The sequence below is a fragment of the Ambystoma mexicanum genome, chromosome 5p, assembly GCF_040938575.1.
Source record: "Ambystoma mexicanum isolate Mex_15411 chromosome 5p, UKY_AmexF1_1, whole genome shotgun sequence".
NCBI lineage: Eukaryota > Metazoa > Chordata > Amphibia > Caudata > Ambystomatidae > Ambystoma > Ambystoma mexicanum.
The window spans coordinates 130,088,697-130,107,980 of NC_090930.1; the positions used below are offsets into that span (position 1 = coordinate 130,088,697).

General features: G+C 46.4%; 1 protein-coding gene across 1 annotated transcript in view; it reads right to left on the reverse strand.

Moving 5' to 3' along the window:
- Window positions 1-19,284, reverse strand: part of LOC138480782 (relaxin receptor 1-like) — a 583,697-nt gene that overhangs the window by 156,146 nt on the left and 408,267 nt on the right. The window lies entirely within an intron of this gene.

Sequence of the window (19,284 nt, forward strand, 5' to 3'; positions counted from 1 at the left end):
TATGTGCCCCGAGGCAAAAGAGGTTTAGGAAGAAGGTGTTGTGGTAGATGGCAAGGGCAGCAGACATAGACATAGTAATGATTTCTCTGTAAGTCCCCATGGGACCATATGCATTTGCAAAGCTAGACCTGTTGGCTTTGGCAAAGCTTATTATTGCAGATTTGGCATTGAAGGAAATGCTCACTGCTTCCGCTTAATAATGTCTGCACGATTGCCAAGCTCCTTGGTTGCTCTGCAGTCTCATTTATGTTTTCATTTATTCAGCCAGAATCTTTCATGCTCCTTCTAGAAATTAGCCGGATGTGATCTCTAGAACCATGAATCTAGGTTTGGTTTAAACACCGGGTTCTCCATGTAGACCAGGCTCAATTTTTACATAGGGTGGATCAAAAACGGGTGAGTGGAGAGAGCTCGTTGGAAGGGCAGTGTTTCGAGGATAAACATGGTCACCATATTTAGAGATCTTTCAGAAAAAATACTCTTTCTACAAACCAATCCGTTCTACTTTAGGTCACCTTGTCGAGTATATTACATTCACGCCCTACTTATTTCACAACCGTCTTTAACAAGCGCCATGCACACCTCATACCCCACCGCTCCAGCTGCTTTGTATACCTTCCCAGAAACAATGACATCAGGGAAGAACAAGCAGTTTTGGTGGAGGGATGAACGTATTTTACAAGCCTTTTGCCGCAACAATTATTTATTAAAATGATTCATGTTGTGGAATGCTTATTAACATCATTTTATTTTGTTTAAAGCGTGGATATACTTCGAGAGCAGCAGTGCGCTGTACAGTTATTGTCTGTTTCTTACTCACCGCAGCCCGCAGGCATCAGGGCAAGGTGAGGGCAGATCGAAAGGAAGAGATTAGAAAGAGAAGGGAATAAACGGTGCATTAGGAGCCTCAAGAAAATAAAAGTGTTTTCAATGCTTTTTTGAGAGCGGGAAGATTTTCTTCGCAGCAGGTTTCTCAGTAATGTATTCCAAGCTACAGCAGCCCCCACAGGGTAGGACCTCTCTTTCTCTTTGGCACGTTTAGATCTAAGACAAATCGATCTCTTAGAGACTCTAGATCTGGTAGTCCTGACAGCATTCTGCACAGTGATGCGTGTTTTCAAGTATATAGGAGCATCGCCAAAGAAACACTTATGAGCCAATGTATTGCTTTGAACCTTACCTGGCTTCCATCGGAAGACAGTGCAATTCCCTTCTATAAGATGATATGTGCTCATGTTTGGGAACCTCGTTTACAACCCTAACTGCATCATTCTGCAGAATCTGCAGCTTTTTTTTTACAAATGATTTACTTGCACCACCAAATAAGGCGTTGCAATAGTCCAACCTTGGCAAAATTAAGGTTCGGACCAATGTAGTGCAATTATTGTGTGAAATGGAGGGCTTAATCAAGAGCAATAGCCTTAGGGAGTATTGTACACTTTTTTGCAACATTGGTAACTTGAGCATCAGCCTAAAGAGATGCCTCAATTATAACACCTAATGTTTTCACCTTACTAACTGTTTTTATGAGATGCTGCTCAATACAAATGTTGGCATAGGCGGTTCCTAGTTTTTCCCTCGCTTGAGGCGAGCCAAAAATAAAAAGCTCAGTCTTTTCACTGTTGAGGCACATCCCATTTCCAGCCATCCAAATGCATATTCTGTCATAACCAGACATAACAAGGTCACAGTCTTTTCTGTGGTCTCCACTCAGATCGAAGACGAGCTGAGTGTCGTCGGCATAGTTGGTGAATTATAGCCAAGTGGAATCCATGAGATCACATAGTGGACAACAAAAAATATTGAAAAGGGCCGGGGATAGGCATGCTCCCTGAGGAACTCCATATGTGATAGGTTCTGAGTGCGAAGAGGAATTTTCCCAAACAATCTTCGACGCATTATTACTAAGAAACGCCAGGAACCATTTCATTGTATTAGTGGAGCAATTGCCCATATCCTGGATTCACTGTAGAAGTTTAGAATGATATACAAGATTGAAGCTGCTGAAAGGTCCAAAAGCATCAGCACCCCTGATCTACTTTCGTCAATATTATTTAACATTGTAGGTCCAACATTGCAGTTTCTGTCCCATGAAAACTTCTAAAACCCGATTGACTGTGATGGAGTATATTTGACTCCTCCAAATGCTTTTGGAATTGAACAGCAGCATCTGTATCTACAAGTTTCAACAAGAGTGGAACGTTGGTTATAAGTCTAAGGTTGGAGTGTATTGTCAAATCCAGGTTAAGCTTTTTCAATAGAGGAGTAACTAACATTTTTTAGGGAGTTACTTTTTGTACATTATTAGTTCTAAGAGTCATCTTTTTATGGAGGAGGATGCTAAAAGTCACAGTGTAGTGGTGAGTACAAATACAAGACTTAATATGGAACAATTGTGAGTGCAGATTTCTGGTGGCCACCCAATCAGTTGCATTACCATGAATATGTGTTGGTTCTTTGCTTATGCCTGGGTCAGCGTTTTGGCTGGCATCTTTTAACAGTAGCACAGTGGTGTGGTCTGTTTGTCAGTCTGTGTTTCCATTGGTCAGATGATGTTGAAAAAGACAGGTTTGAGAGATTAGTGAAATAGTAGAATATTGGGGGTATTCCGAGCTGATACCAGGATCAAGGTACAGAGGATGGGTTTGTGGCAAGAGAAGGATTGTTTGCGGGTCCTCTATTTGCGTAAGAGTTGTCAGATGGTCAATTTGCTGCACGGGGAGGGTGTGCCACCAAATATGCTTAGCTTAGCTGGCAGGGGCCTTGGACTGATAACTGTGACTGCTGTGTAGATGATAGATACAGTGTTGAACAGTATCCTAGCATGGAGAGAAAGCCCATGTAATTTACATTGAACGGATTGATTTGGTGACATTTCCATGCACCCGTAACAAGATTTGCTACAGCGTGGTAGACTGCCTTTAGGGAAGCCAAGTGAGAGGCTGGGAGCCACATCACAAGACCTTTTCCCTCATCGATGTGCAAGACCACATGGGCCTGCTCTATCGTCCGGAAGTCCTGCAAAGGGTTTGATTTGCTGTCAGTGGTGATTCCTAATGACTTTGCTGAATCCCAGAATTGCAGATCATATCCTTCTAGGTGTATATCAATAAACCATTGCTGGACGAGTTGTTGTTTAGCGGGGGGACTGATCAGGACGAATTCAGTCTTCGAGGGGTTAAGTTTGAAGTAGACAGTCAAAATCAAAACTGAATTATTACTAGGTAATCATGGAGGCAACCGATGTCCTGTGGGCTTTTTACTCAAATGTACAACTTAGTATTACCCGTGTATTGGTAGATTGCTATTTTAGAATCTCTGAAGAGAGTGCACAGAGACTCCATGTAAAGTTTAAAAAGGATTAGTAAGAGGAGTGAGCTTTGGGGACTCTGCAGGAGACTGGGAGTCGCTTAGAACACAAAGTGTTCATCTGGATGGTCTGGTCTCTGCTTGAGAGGTAGGAGGTAAACCAATTCAGGACAGTGCCAGGGAATCCCATCCCATTAGAGAGGAGGGAGAGGAGGATGTGATGGTCAACTGTGCCTAATGCAGCCGAGAGGCCAAGTAGGATAAGGAGGCATGAGTCATCCTTATCCATGATTTTGAAGGCACCATCCACCACCTGGATTGTGGCTGTATCGATGCTGCACTTGAGGTAGAACCCTGAATGACAACCATTTAGGAGATGTAGCTGTTTGATTCTGACGAGTAGTTGTGTAGCAACCACATTTTCCAAGATTATGCTGATAAACTGAAGGTCCATAATGCGACAGTTGTCTCTCACAGATAAGGTATTTCTGAATTACCTAAACCAATGGTACTCACTTTATCAACCTTATAAGGGGGGCAGACTGAGGAGATCTAGTAATGAAAAGTGAGGTGCGGTCAGCACAGTAATATAAATCAAAGTAAACAAAGTTCAAAAAGCTTCAAGGCATCGTCCGGTAATTCCGTGACCAGCACTTTTTCAAATTCGGCAAATTACAGGTTTACAGGTGGACATTCACTGATTTACCTTCAGCCAAGAGCTGGAGGTAAATCAGGCCCCCACTGGCAAAAACAGCCAATATTTCCTGCACTGGTATTACCAGTGCCTTAAATACTAGCAATCCCCTCCATTGAGTCCTCTGGGGATCCATCGAATGGAGATTTACCACCCTTTACGCCGCCTTTAATATCCCGGTAATACCGGTAGATTAGGCGGCAGAAACGGTAGATCAGTTTGCCAGTATCCCACCAGAATTACTGGCGGGATACCGGCAAACATATATTGACCCCCCCATGTCTAGTTCTTGATGACGGATCACCCCATGATAGAGAATGGAGAAAATGTGGTTGCCAGAATGGAGAAGGACTTAAATAGAAAGCCCTATGAGAAGGAGCCCGAGAATACAAAACATTGATCCTTGAGGTAAGGGTGTTAGGACAGGTTTGAACGAGGCATCCAATTTCTTAAAGGCGACACTGTGGTTTTAATGAGAAGAGCGGATTGATGGTAGTCCAGACACGAAGTGGCTGTGAGCCTGTTGGTTAGGACATCCAAGTAGCTTTATTTTACCTATATACTGGTCCAGCTATGCTTCATAATATTCCAGGAGAGAGACCATCCACTGGCCACCCTCATGCACTCCAACTCAGGCCCCCATTTGGCACATTCAGAACACTCACACACCAAGCACTTGTGAACATTCTCCTGAGCTGTCAATCGTAGATTTTCCCCAACATCCTATCAGCTTTCATACATGGCCCCCTAGACAAGAGAACATTCAACCATCTCTATTTGTAAAGGGACCAAGCACTGTTCATGAGACACGCATTTTACTTTGGGGCGGGGGCTCATAATGGTACCCCCCCATACTGGTGTAGGAGAGTGAATGGACAAATATATTGCATACAGGGTAGCCATTTCTCAGGTCAACGTTCAGCATTAGTGATGGGGACACATAGACACTACATTTATTTTAAAATGCTAGGGAGAGAAACCGCAGATCTTAGTGCTGAGCAAAGAATGGGAAACATGCAGACCTGGATGGGCCTCTTAGTCCACATTTGCAATGGGAGAAGTGGGTTCAAATATCAACAACCTACTTATCTATTACAAAATATACCTGCCGTGATTTATTTTTGTAAAGTTGTATTAAATGTAGAATCATTAATTAGAAGTCAACACAATCTACCACTATACAGCTATTCCGATAGACACTAAATCAAATCAAAATACTCAGTACTGGTTTCAAATCCATGTAAGAAAGTATTGGTCCTGGGTGTCCTCACTCTCACCGAAACATGTCTCACGGCCAGCTCTGTCACAAGTTTTGACTCTCTCATCCCTGACAGTTACAAGATCCTCTCCAAACCCATAAACAACCGTCCAGGAGGTGGGGTAGCTTTGATGTTTCGTGAGTGGATCACTGATTCTGTCATTCCTACCCCGGCCTACTCCTCCTTTGAATGCCTTGTCTGTAGGCTTTCTATCTCTCCTGGCCTCTCTCTGACTGTGGCCACCATCTACAGGCCACCTCGCCAGGTCTCCCCCTTCCTGTCAAAGTGGGCTGCCCCTCATCTTGTTTCCTTGCCTCTACCTCTCAACATCTCCTCCTCAGAGACTTCAACATTGACCTGGATGCTTCAAATCCCTCCTTCTGCAATCTCTGTGACACACTCTTTCTTACTATTCTACCCTCTGTCCTGACACACTCTGCTGTGCACACCATGGATGTTCTCATTTCCTCAGACATCCCCCCTCTCTAATCCTCTCACCACTCCTCTCTCCTAAACTGACCACTTTCTGCTCTCCTCCGACATGAAGCTCTGTGTTCCCCAGGTGAAGCCGAGCCAAGCACTGCCACCTACCTTCAAGGTCATCTGGCCCATGGAGCGTGTGTCAGTGGAGGCTTTTACAGTTACTTTCTCTCCTCTGACGCCTATGGCTGAGTCACACTCTGACACAGCCCTCTCTAACCTGCATCATTCTATCTCTAACACTCTGGATGTCCTATCTGCCTGAAGCGTACCTCCAAGTGCAACTTTTGTTATGACTCCGGCTTCGCCACCATGAAACGTAAGTGTAGGGTGGCTGGGAGGGAGTGAAGGGCACCGGGCTCATCCTCTGACAAACTGGCCTACCGCCTGCTCCAAAGGCAACACAGACTCTCTGTCCTGTCCAAGAAGAGAGCCCACATCCAAGCCCGTGTCTTTGCGGCCTCTAACAACCCAGACAAACTCTTCAAAATCTTCAAAGGTTCAATCCTACAGCAGTCATCACCTCTCCTGTTCCCGCCCAGGCCCTCTGCACAGCTCTGGCTTCTCACTTCACCACTAAAATGCAGGACATCCTGTCCTCTCTCTCCTCTTCCTCTACCTCTCTCGGCCTCCATATGGCGCCTCTCCCTCTCCTGCTCCTTTCTCCTCTTCTCTCCGATCACACCTGACAATGTTTCTAGACAAGTCTTATTCTGAGCCATCAAGGACCACATTGTCACCCTTGCTCCAGCCTTGGCCGATTTCTGAAATCACTCTTTTGCCACTGATGGTTTCCCCTTCCCATTAAAGCACTCCCTTATGCACCCCCTCCTAAATAAACCTTCTGCCGATCCTTCCTGTCCAGCAAACTACTGCCGATCTCTATCACTCCTTTCCTGTGCAAACTCTTGGAAAAGCTTGCCATCTCGCAGTTTACTCTCCACACTGAATCTGTTGGTTGTCTGCATACCATCAGGCGTCTGGCTTCAGAGCAGCCAGAGGCATAGAAACTGCTCTCCTGAACACCTGTGTAGATCTGCTCACTAATCTCGACCTCTGTCTTCATCCTTTCGGTGTATTGCAGAGGACACTCAGCTCTCCTTCAGGCTCCCCTAACCCTCTTCTCCTCTCTCGCCAGAAGTGAACCCCATCCCTGTAGTTTCCATACTCTAAACACACACATTGTTGCTGCCGGGGCGCACTTCAGTGAATTATCTCAAACACATCAATACACTTTATCCTTCATCAACATCTTGGTTTATACTATGTAGGCCCAACAGTGGTAAACTAGCATTCTTTCTTCCTAAGCTACCCAGCTCCTCACCTGAAACACCATCGTCCACTCTACCTAGTATACACATCTATTGTTCCTTGTACATTATGTGTATACCATGAACTGAGAGTTTATGGGAAACAGAAATTAGCAGAACCATCGACTCTTCTCATCTAAAGGCCTGCTCCAACACCTTAGGCCCTGCCAAGTCTTCAGCTCATTTTTTGTCATTTGCCATTCAATCTAGCAAGTATTAATTTCTCAATAGTTTATATACAGGGGTAAGTCTGAACTTCCCCCTTTGACAGTTGCTACTATGCCAGTCAGCGTGGAATTACACGTTCTGTGCCAGCTGGATAAGGCCAGCTAACTTCTCTGCTACATGTTCCCAGGGTATACACGCATTTCGCTGACCTATTTTTGGTCGTGGTACTTTTCATCGCCGACCCTTTCATTGCCAACATTTTTTTTTTTTTTTTTTTTTTAGGGGGGGTGTTTGTGCGGGTTGGGGTACGATTATTTAAGTAAGGGGGGGTTGGGGAATGCAGACCCCCCCATAAATAAAAAAAATAAAATATATAAAAATGTTGACGATGAAAGGGTCGGCAATGAAAAGTACCACGACCAAAAATAGGTCGGCAAAATCACGTAGAACCGTTTCCAGTGGGGTTTATGGGGGCACATTTTTTGCCATTTGTGTACCTCAAATAGATAGCTGATTATATAAGACACCAGGCTGTATTAGGCCAACCGATCCATTGAGAAACAGTATTTGAACTGGGCCCAAGTGCACACATCTAAACGTTCCCCTATGAAAAATGGGCGCTAGTACTCGGTGATGGTGAAACACGGAGAAAAATAGAATAATATAGTAATAAGGGTATGACAGTAAGTTGCGCTGTGTTGGAAAAATTCGGCTATATGATAAAACTTATCGTTAAAAAGAAAATAGTAATTCACATCAGCCAAAAAGTCTGTAAATCCATCTAACAGTTAACACAATGTTTTGCCATCCACTATAATAACTAGGACATACGAGAAAACATCATGTAGTCACATAATAGCAACTCATGAAAGCCATCAAGTCTGAAAATCCATCCAACAGGTAACACAGTCTCTTGCTATTTGCCATTTCATAGCATACATTAAATGGCAACACCAGGACTCCTTTCGGGTAAATACATCAATCATAGCCATCAGTAGCGCAGGATGGGTACCTTCCCTCTAATTCAGCGGACAAGTGTATTGAGGTTTGTGCAACCATTTGTTTGACATATGCACTCTATGATGCTCCTCCATCAAGGCGCATTAATCACCTAAATAAAAACATAGCTCAGATCCTTTTACAGTAATTCCACTCCATTTAGAGATGGCCGCCCGCGTCTACCCAATCAGGAAGTATCTGTTTGGAAAGTAAAAAGGGACTAATAACATCCGCCCCCCATTACGAAAGAGTAACACATCTAGCGCGAGCGTCCTAATGGGTATCGAGCGTGGATGACATGAAGCTTTCGGCGTTTGAACAGCATGAAGATCAAGTAAGTTGCTGGCGAGTATGCACAAGACATACATTTTCAGTCGTATGTTGTGGGTAATGACAGCATTCCATCATGGCTGCCGTTGAGCAGGTGGACTGCGGCGTGCAAATAGTGGGCACCTTGTCCTATTCCTCGAATATGCAACTGCTGTATATACCTTTGCAGCACAGTATTGGTCGTGACACAACCGCAATATACGGGTGCTGGACGAGGTGAGCACATTTGAGCACAGCCATTGCTGTTGTATCGATAGCCCTCTTACCATCAAGTTTATACACTCAACTTTTGGGACATTTGAATTCAAAATGCCCCCAGCACGGATTAAAAAACTCTGTAGAATAATGCCAAACTGAATATCAGTAACACCCACGTGACACATGCTACATTTGCGTCTAAGCATGGTTTCATGAATCCATTTTGTTTTGTTTTTTCTACCTGTGATTAGGTCACACGTGCACATGGGATACAAAAGAGTCCCAGTTGCAGGACATCCGGATATGTAAAGGCGGCCTGCTGACCAATTTAACAATATGGTCAGTCCCAAATGTCATATAAAAAAAGAGTGTGTAGCAGTAAGCGCCACACAATATTATAGACATCAACAAACATACATGATCCTAATGAGATCACTATGCATCCCCCGCAGGTGTGACAGTAGCATCTCATGCCCGCCAGCTGAAGAAACCGTGATTGAACAGGTAGCTTTAATTAGCTCCGCAAGGAAAGGAATGTTAACCATCCCCGTGTGTGGATTAAGAACAGGTCAGTAGCCTAATATAGAAAAAGAATTTGAGGCAGTTTTGCACTCAAATCGACTACACTCATTAATTTGATGTTCATATTTGTATCCCCACAGTTTCAAAAGACAAGATGAAGGGGTAGCTGTATGATTGCTATACTGCTTTTCAATTCAATATATGTCCTGATGAAGGCTTGTGTATAAACCATCCAAAAAGAACACCTGGAAACGGCGGATCTTCGACAAAGGGCCGAAACACCCTGTGTCAACCAGATATTGTGTATAATATCCTTCCCCATTATGGAATATAAAAAAGACAATCTAAACCGCAGGAAAAGGTTCACATGCAGATGTCAATACAAGAACTGTGAGCAAAACATTTTGAATCATTAGATTAAGTACCATCAATTAGGAGGTCCAAACATGTTAGGCTAATCCACATGTCTATTTCCTACCTGTAAGAATAAAACACGTTTCAAAACATAGTTGTTATACTGCACATATAGCACTTTATTGCACTAACCCCTAGAAAACATGTTGTGTATTTTATATGTATAATAATGCTATTGTTGCACTGTAAGGAATAAGAACCATTGTTCTGCTCTGATTTTGCTGCTATTTGTTAAGATGGTGGGGGTCATTCAGAGGTTGGAGGCAAGGGATAAACGATGCCGGTAAAGGATTACCAGCATCGCTTACCACTCCCGGCTATTCCGACCAGCCAAACCGCTATTAGCGGCACCGTAAATAACGGTGCCGCTAATAGCGGCATGGGCGCGGGCACGCAGGCCATCATACTGGCAATAGCGGCATGCCGTAAACCGGAGGACATTACAAGTGAAGCGGACATGCAAATACTGGCATCATGAAGGCGCTAAAAGTGGATTCTGGCATGTTGTAAATACCGGCATCGCTGACCAACCGTAAAATGCCATGTGCAGTGTTCCCAACTGCCACAGGTGCACACCATCAGCACAGGTAGAGGCAATGGAGTCTGGGCCTGAACAAAAGGAGCACACCCACACACCACACCCCTTTCCACACCAAGATCAATCCAATGGTAGCATCAATACTTCAGCTGGAGGACATGCATGCATTGCAACACCAGCAACAACACCAACAGCAGGCACCACAGAGGAGACGCAGCAGGAGAAGGAGGGTAAGACAGGCCCAGCATCCCCCACCAGTGCAGCCAGTGTAACCACGCAAGCAGCCCACAATCCCAAACATCAGAGCCAGTCGTTCCAACCCAACCCTGGAGCACAACCACACCCTGTACCATCTGGACCGGGACACCATTGACACCATCGTGGACATGATACACAATTGTCAGCCTCATTGAAATACGCACCGCCATCCCCCCTCTACTGAAGGTAGTGTCAGTGCTCTACTTCCTTTCCACAGCCACCTACCAGGACACAGTGGGGCACATGCAGGGCATATCACCACCCTTATTCACTAGCATCCTGAAGCAAGTGCTGGATGCCCTCCTCAAGCACACAATGGAATACATATCCCTACCACGGACTCCCCAGGAGATTCTTGAATCAAAAGGTGGCCTCCATGCCATGGAGGTGGTTTACCGCAATCGCAAGCAATACCACTCCAACCAGGTGCAGATGGGAGCTGACGCAAGCAAGATCATCACACATTGTTGTGCCCGATATCCCGGATCAACCACAGGAATGCTGCATGTCACCATGGCACAAATCAGCGCAGAATGCCTAGCATTGCAGAACCTGCTGCCAAACTCCCCATCAGAAAATCCTACAGAACGCTACACAACACTAAATAGACATGGACACAGCTGTATGCGTACAAAATGCATGAACAACAACATGGCAGAGCACACCGTCTATCATCTGGAAGATGCAACCCACACTATTATTCCATGGCACAGGACACATGGAGGGCCAAAAAATGGCGTGCATACATCCAGGGACATGTGCATGTGGCCAACGATAATCTGGCAGCATGTGTATCCGACGCAATGCGCCCCTGCCCCCTGCAACCACCTGGTGATGATGAAGGGGACGAAGAAGTGGCTGCACATCATTGCGGTGCCGATGCACAGGAGGGACGTGCTGTGCGTCAGTCAGTGATTGCACAATATTACTGACACACATAGCTGCAGAGGGTGACATGATAGTTTGACAGAGGGTACTGGGTGTGGGGGTACATGCACACTATGCACTGTATATGAATAAATGACACATGCGCAATGATGAATGTCCACTCAAGTCTTGCTTTTGACACAACGGGTGTATTGAATTTAACAATGAAAACGATAGTGCAAGAACCCTCACCCCCCTCCTGCTCCCCCACAACTCCCCCACACACCCTCCTCCTCCACCCCCTCCCCCCACAACTCCCCCACACATGTCCCATCAAGTCTCTAATGCCTACATCAGGCTGCCCAGACTATTAATTAGCACTCCCTGGAGCTGGTGGCGGCATGTCTTGCCGGCGCAGGGTGCGGGATGACCTGCGGAGTGGGCTGGTCTGGGTAGAGCTTGACGAGGATGGTGTGGCCGCCTGCTCAAATTGGGTTGCCAGTCGCCCTGACTCCATGGCATCGGCTGAGTACCTGCCCCAGGGCGGATACCTCCTCGCACAGGTGGCTAGTGTTCTTCGCAAATATCTTGCACATAGAGGCGGTGTTGTCTGTTATTGTCCTGCCTAGAGAGGCGATGTTCTCCCGCCACTCCTGCCTTGCCTGGGCGTTTTCCTCCACTAACTGCCGCACAAGGGCAGTCAGCTGCTCAGCATGCTGCGGCCTTGCGGGTGCACCTGTGGCGGTGAACGGTTCCTGGGTGTCATGCTCGGCCTCACAACTCTCCACTATCGGACTAAAGGCCCCTTCAATTAACTCCCGCCTAGACTTTTCTGAGTGGTGGCGTGGTCTGACTCAAGGGATGAGATTTGGGGGGATGCCTGTGGACTGGGCGTGTGGGGCAGTTCTGAGGAATTGTCCTCCACGGGCACCCATACCTCATCCTGTGCCTCCTCCACAGCCTGGGGTGCTGTGGCTGCCACCTCCCCAGCCAAACTTGACTCCTCCGAGTGTGGTGCCTCGGCTGTTTCCCCTGGCTGTGCAATAGGTGTTGGCGCTTCCGCCTCTATGGCCCTTTGCAGCACCGGTGCACTGCCAACCTGGGGTGTTTTCACGGGTGGTGCACAGCGGCCCTTGGGTTGGCCCTTCGAGGTGGAAGGCCGGTTGGCCTCATCCCAGGCCCTCTTCCGGGGTGTGGTTTTCGCAGGGGTTGAGTCCTGGGCTTCGCTGTCATGGTCAGAGCCTGTGGGAGTTGAAGAGAGGGACGGCATGAGTGATGTTTTGGTAGGCATCATACATACATTTGGACAATTGATCATCCACACAATCGAGGGTAATAGGCATTTGAGTTTGGATGATCATGTTGTTTGATATGTGGGTGGGTTTTGCAGGCATACGTCGGGGTCACTCATGTTGGCCAAGACTATGCTATGTTACATGAATATTTGTTGGGGCCTGTGTGCTGAGTGACTTATGGTATTTACATTTTGTGTGGTATGTGTCAGGTACGGCATTGCCCTGCTGCAGGCATCTGCATGTGTCTGTGATGTGTCTGGCTACTTTGCTGGGAGTGTGTGTGTGTTGGGCCATGGCTTGCCTCTTTGGACGGACATATTGGTTGACTTTCATCAGACTCTGCATTACAGTGTTTTCTTTGGACACTCACCTCCAGCCGCCGATGTTGTGGCACCACACTCCATGTCACCGACACCTTCTACCCCCTCAATGGCAATCATGCTGGCGCAGATGTCCTCCCATGGGGTCAGCTTGATAGGGGAGCTGGCACCTCCGCCTGTTGCCATTGCCTGGCTCCTGTTGACGGAGAGTATGTTCCGTATTCGCAGCCGCAAGTCATCCCAACGCTTCCTGCAGTTTTTTATGGTGCGTGGGGTGTTCCCGCCTGCACTCAATTTCTGCGCCACAAGTGCCCAGATCTCTTTTTATAAATGATGGCCTCCCTCTTCATGCTGTTGGTGAACACAATCTCAGCATGTTCCTGCAGGGTCCCAGCTAGCATCTCCAACTCGTCTTTGTTGAAGCGCTCCTTGCGCTGGCGGGCAGCTCTCTTCTTAAAGGCCTTGGGCATTGTGGTGTGTTGGATGAAGGTTTCCAACAACAGAGTCCCACAGGTCCTGTGTGCTGAGGCTGGCAATGGATTGTGTTTTTAAAGATAGCTGCCATGCTCCTTCCCGTTCCTGTGCGATGACTCTACTTCCGGTTCCGCTTATTTATGGTGACCGTTATTAGCAGTGCCGCTAATGCCGCATTGGTTCATGCCGGTAATGCAATCTGCGCTATGCATGATGGCGCTTAGGGCATTTTTGTGCCTTTAACGGCATGGCGGTAATGCCCTTACCGGCATGGCGTCAAGCTCGTGCCCGCAAAGTTGTAATAGCCCTCTATTAGCAGGCTGTTGACTACAAGGACACGCTATTTGCGCCATGCCGGTAAGGACCGTTACTTACCTCCAACCTCGGAATGACCCCTGATCTGTGCTGGGTGCAGGGATAGGATCCTTTGGAATGTGCTAATGACCCATATGCTCAAGGTTGCCGGTCCGCACCTGATCTGGTCGGCAGCAAAAGCCCACTATGCCTCCCTCCGATTGGCTTGTAGAGCATCAGAATGTGAGAACAGAGAGTGCAGTGGTGGCACTGACATGCATTAGGGCAGCAAAAGCAGGAGACATTACAGACACCAGGGCCTCTATGAATAGAGTCCAGCCCAAGTTGGGAACGTGGCGGCAGCTGGTGCGGAATGCGGGCGAGAAACGTCCACTCTCCATGTTTGTGACGGAGTGCCGGATTCCAGACATTATGCCAGGGTTGGCCGATCATTTTAGAGTGGGGGTGCTGCATCTCTGCTAGAGCTATTCATCTATGCCAAACACGGGCATGCGGTACAAGAATTCTGTGACAACCTTCAATTGCAGCCCAAGAGATGTCTCCCTTCAGATAATCATCATCATCTTACATGCGTTTATTTCTGAAACACTTCCCTTAAACACATAACAAAAATATAACCATACACATCATTCCATAAAATTAATGATAAAAATAGAACAAATTATCATTGCATAGCGAAATAGCAGGTTAAAGAAAATACATGGGCCTCATTACGACCCAGGCGGTAAGGGGTTAACGGCAGCGTTAACAGCGCCGACCCTTACCGCCTGAGTACGAGGTCCCTTAGCGCCATGGCGCTTTTAACACCTGCTTTTAGCAGGTGTTAAAATCCATGGCGCTAAGGGACCATGGAGTTAATTACGCCACCGTAATTTACGGTGGCGTAATTAACGCCTTCCCCACTCCCATTATGCCCTATGGGGCAAAAATGGGAATGGGGAAGGGTAAATGGGGATTGGGGACTTACCGCCCCGCCAAGGTCGGAATGGGGCGGTAAGTCCGCCAACCACCATGGCGTAAACGTAGTTTACGCCATGGTGGTAAAGTCACGGCCCAGGCAGTAACTTACCGCCTGGGTCGTAATGAGGCCCATAGTACAAACTATTTGAGTTAACATTCGTAAACTTTTGTTAACAGTAAGCCCTCGAAGTAAACTTCTTAAAGTTAGTGTACAGAAGTGATAAGTGATTAGACTTCTAAAATTATCTGTTTTGACCGGCTAGGTACCGTGGTAGGTCAGAAGCAGGAGACAGACTCGTTTTTGTCATGTTCAGCAAGTGGTTTATTGAAATAATAAGCAAGTGGGCTAGCTATCCCTATTCCATGGGTTTCCCTACCTAACAAAACTAACTAGTGTGCTCGTCACCAGTATTGAAAAGACACAAAGTAAATAGTCTGTCTTCCGCCTCAAAATTAACCTCTTCTGGCCCTCCCACTAGGAGGAAACAACAAAAGGACTAGGAGAATGACTCCCTTCTCCTGGATAGGCTTTCCAGCCCTAATAGGTGATTCTTAAATAGTTTTGGGCTATTTTGTGGATTAATTCCATTAGTTCTTCTTGGAGACTTTTCCTTTCTTCTGTCAGCCTCTTTGATCTCATAAACAAACGTTTTCTCTTTGCTGTACTGAGAGGTTCAAACCTTTGGATGCGGTTATCTTGAAGTGTCTCTGTATAGATCCTCTTTCCCAATACGTTTGGGAAAGTCCAGTATCCCTTCTCTTGATCTAGATTCTCTCTTTCTCTGATTCCTGCTTTCTTTAAACCTGGTTTCCAACTTCTTTGTCTTTTAACCTGCTTCCCCCTTTGGTCTGAACCAGGTTTTCCCAATCAGTTTAGAGATTTTGGTATTCAGTTTCTTTCTCACAATCCTGCTTAAGGTATGTGTCATTATAATTTTCTTTCATAAGATTATTCTCGTTCCTTATGTTATTAGTCCATTTATTCTGATGAGTGGACTGAGTCTCGTAGATATTCTTTCTCTTAGAAACACTTTTACTTTCACAGGGACGAGTAGACTGATTTTCGTAGATACTCTCACTCTCACAAACACTTGTCCTTTCACAGGGACGAGTATGCTGAGTCTTGCAATTATTATCACTCCCATAAGTATTTGCCCTTTTCCTGGGATGAGCAGACTGATTCTCATAAATACTCTCACAAACACTGGTACTTTCACTGGGACGAGTAGACTGAATCTCATAGATGCTTTTACTCTCACAAACACTTGTCCTTTCACTGGGATGAGTTGGTTGCTTCTAGTAGTTATTATCACTCTTTATAAGTGCTTGTACTTTTACTGGGACGAGTGGGCTAATTCTCATAGGCACTCTCCCTCTCACAAACACTTGTCCTTTTTCTGGGATGAGAGGGCTAATTCACATAGGCACTTTCACACTTACAAACACTTGTCCTTTGATTGGGACAAGTAGGCTGATTGCATCCCTGCTCCATGTATCCCTTTCTGGGTTTCCTGCCTCTCTCGTTACTTTCTTGTTCACAGGCTAGCAACACTGGGTCTCTTTTTGGGTTTGGGATACTTCTAGGCTTTGTCATGGTCTCTGCGGTCATGCCACCTCTCCTTCGTTCTTTGGTGTGGCCTTGTGGAGCCACGACTGTAGCCGTCTCAGTGTTGATTATGGACTGGACAGCCCACCTTCCCCAGGCCACACCACTGCTTACTTTCTTCTCTTCTGCTCAGGGTTCTCTTCCTCTCTTCAGCACAGTTCTCAGCTAGCTTCATGCCTCTGTACTGCGTCCGCTGGTCAGGTCCGCCCAACAGAAGATCTCCCGGTACTTGGCAACTACCAGCACTTCCTGGGTTTGAACTTCCCGCGTCTCACTCTCTCTTCTGAGTTCTTCTTCCATTTTTATGTGAATTTGCTGGTTCATCTCCAGCAGAGCACAACAGTCATTTCTCTTTCTGATGAGTATTCCTGCTTACTCATCATTTTTTTCGTCTCAGTTTGAATAGGTTTTAACCATGGAGCGATCAGTGTTACTTGCTGTTAATATATTTACTCCATTCCAATACTTCAATGCAAGTTAAAATGAATTTGGAGGGATTGTTATCTGAGGTGATTCATACTAGATTGGCCTGAAACAGGGCTGCATACTTGCCTCTACACTATTTATAGGCCGATTCATGGAATTAATGTGCGCTGAAAAAACACGTGCGAAAACGTGCGATTCGCAGTGAAATAGCGAAAATCGCAGTGCAAGTGCGATTATCACACAGAAAACATCGCACATCAATTCATGGAAGTCCGTGCACGCGCAAAATGTGGGATGTGCGCTGAAAAAGTGTGCGGCGCACGCTGGCGCACAGGTCATCGAACGCCGTGCGATAAGGCCACAGCAAATTCGCACATAGCGCGGCGCACATAACAAAAGTAGGCGTAACACGGGGCGTCACACGCAGAATGGGGAACAACTCGTGAAAATGTGGGCGTCACGGGGGAAGTACAGGAGGCAAGTGCGCAGAACGCCCACACGCTCGCCTACAACACGTATTCATGGAATCGAATAGGGAAAAAACAGAGCACGGCCAAAGACGCGCACAGGCCCATACATGTCCGCCACACGAAAGCAGGCGGTAGCGTCCCTGCGCAGGAAAAAAATGTGCGCCAAAGTTCTACACGCGCGAGAAGGCCCACACGCGATCGGGCCTGGGGGAGTGTGTGCGTGTATCTCAGAGGTGCGCGAGAAGCTTCACACGCGTTCCCCAGGCCCGATCACGTGTGGAACTTCTCGCGCACCTCTGAAATACACGCGCCCAAGCCTATCGCGTGTGGAACTTCTCGCGCACGCCTGAAATACACGCACACGCTCCCCCAGGCCCGATCGCGTGTGGAACTTCTCACGCACCTCTGGAATACACGCGCCCAGGCCAATCGCGTGTGGAACTTCTCGCGCACCCCTGAAATACATGCACACGCTCCCCCAGGCCCGATCGCGTGTGGAACTTCTCACGCACCTCTGGAATACACGCGCCCAGGCCAATCGCGTGTGGAACTTCTCGCGCACCCCTGAAATACACGCACCCAGCCCGTTCGCGTGTGAAACTTCTAGCGCACCTCTGATATACACGCACACGCTCCCCCAGGCCAGATCGCGTGTGAGACTTCTCGGTAACGTGTGTTCCCGAAACCCGTAACACACGTTCCCCGCTTTGCCTTTGCTGTTTGCCAGTCCGGTAAACTGGTACAGGGTTGGCGCAGCCCTTTGCGATGGTTTTGCAATCTTGATGGCTTTTCCTTGCGCGAGGGCGTTCTTGGGGGCGTAACTGGCGCTGCTGCAGGGTCGCTGCGCCACTCTGCGCCACGTCTGCTTTTGGAGGCGAGAATCCATGAATACGCTGTGCGCGGAAATTGATTTTGTCGCACGCGGCTGGCGCAGACATTCGCACGGGCACGCTGTGCGCCAGCCGCGTGCGACACTTTTGTGAGGAATTCCATGAATCGGCCTGCAAATCTGTTCCTATTGGATCTAGGAATTGAATTCATGGAAGTAAGGAACGATGCACCAAGACTTGGAAATCAACCTATAGCATGGCTTCTCTATGCAGACGACTTGGTACTTATCTCACAGACGCCAAGTGGCTTACAAAACATGCTTAATAAATTAGATCAGTATGTCGGCAAAAACAACCTAACTCTAAACTTGGAGAAAACTCAAGTCATGTAGTTGGGGAGAAACAAAATGAGGCAAAAGAAACATTATGATTGGTTTTTGAAAGATCAAAAATTGACACTAGTAGATGAATATAAATATCTTGGTGTCGTATTTAGTAACTCTTCCATAAATAAACCACAGCAGAACCATCTAAATGGCAAATTGTTCACTTTAATCTCACAAGCTTAGATTCTTCAATATAAGTATGGGAAATTTTCATGTGCACATGTCCTTATATTTTATCAGCAAAAGGTAACTCCTATTATTACTTATGGGGCAGAGGCGTGGTCACCATCTAATCCTTGCTTCTGGAACAAAATTGAAGCAAAATTCTGGAAGAAAGTTTTGGATCTCCCCAACTCAGTCCCGTTGGCGTTGTTGCAGTTTGGATTAGGTATTCTATCTATGCATTTACAAGTATCGTGGAAGAGATGCTGTTTGTTTCGAAAATGTATTATGAGTTTGGCTAACAATAATTTGTTGACAGTACTAGCAAATTATCTAATGTGTTCTGAGCATCCTTTTGCATCTAAATGGAGAGCCGTTGTTCTATTTGATCTGTCTGAAGCAAATATTACATTAGATCTCCTAATTAACAACCCAAATAAAGCCAAACTATATCAATGGGACTGGCACTTAACGCAACAAAGTTGTCTAAAATTGAAGGATTTTGATAGAGCACTTTTTGGGCACAAAAAATTTCGACAAGCAGCAGATTATCTATTAAAATGTCCTTCATTCAATCTAAGAAAGCATATACTAAGATTTCGCTTAAATTTATGGCCCACAAATCAAATTCTATTAAGAAGAGGCCTTATTCCAGTGGAAAAAAATCCTATTGTCGATTTTGTAAAGTGATAGA